The 968-nt window shown below is 37.9% G+C and overlaps 1 non-coding gene across 1 annotated transcript; it reads right to left on the bottom strand.

Annotated features, from left to right (window-relative positions):
- Window positions 1-563: 563 nt before the first annotated feature.
- Window positions 564-665, bottom strand: LOC111821453 (U6 spliceosomal RNA). Its single transcript, XR_002824877.1, has one exon. It is a non-coding gene; the product is annotated as a U6 spliceosomal RNA (small nuclear RNA).
- Between the last annotated feature and the right edge of the window lie 303 nt (window positions 666-968).

The following is a 968-nucleotide window of genomic DNA, read 5'->3' as shown; positions in this document are numbered from 1 at the left end:
CAGAAAGGGCCACATAAACCAGAGACTGCATCAGCGTGAGACCAGAAGAACTGGATGGTGCCCTGATACCACCAGTGACCACCCCGACAGGGAACAGAACAGAAAGTCCTTGATGGAGCAGGAGAGGAGTGGGGTGCAGAACTCAAATAATAGTAAAAAGACCAGACTTAATGATCTGAATGGGACTGGAGGTACCCCAGAAAGCATGGCCTCCGGACTCTCTGTCAACCCAGAACTAAAACCATTCCCAAGGCCAACTCTTCAAAGATTAGACTGGACTATGGGACATAAAATGATACTCGTGAAGAGTGTGCTTCTTAGCTCAAGTAGATACAGGAGAATAAATGGGCAGCTCCTGTCTGGAGGTGAGATGAGAAAGCAGAGAGGGTCAAGAGCTGGTTGAATGGACACCGGAATTCAGGGGTGGAAAGGAGGAGTGTGCTGTCACAGTATAGGGAGAGCAATTAGGGTCACATAACAATGTGTCTATAAATTTTTGTATGAGAGACTAACTTGAGTTGTAAACTTTAACTTAAAGTACAACAATAAAATAAAAAATTTAAATAAATATGGAACATGAATTTGCGAGTCATTGCCGTGTAGGGGCCATGTTAACCTTCTCTGTATCATTCCAACTTTAGTATATGTGCTGCCAAAGTGAGCACTTTCTATTCTTATATTTATTATATTCTGTATGTTTTTATGTATGTGTACTCAGTACAAAAATATGTATGTTGTTTAAAGATGATTATTGTTATAAAGATAAAAACAGTATTATTTGCCTTTACTCAATATTTACTATGTTCTTAGTTCCGTAGTAAGAGTTTTACATGAATTGATTTAATTAACTTTTTATCATTCATATTATCCCTGTTTTATAAAAGAAGAAGTTAAGGCTTAGAAAAATTAAGTAACTTGCCAAAAATGCATAATTGGGATGTAAATATTAGAGCGGTATTGGGATCCAG

This window comes from Trichechus manatus, unplaced genomic scaffold (assembly GCF_000243295.1).
Source record: "Trichechus manatus latirostris isolate Lorelei unplaced genomic scaffold, TriManLat1.0 scaffold00085, whole genome shotgun sequence".
In the NCBI taxonomy this organism is placed as follows: domain Eukaryota; kingdom Metazoa; phylum Chordata; class Mammalia; order Sirenia; family Trichechidae; genus Trichechus; species Trichechus manatus.
This window is presented reverse-complemented; position numbering and strand designations above follow the sequence as displayed.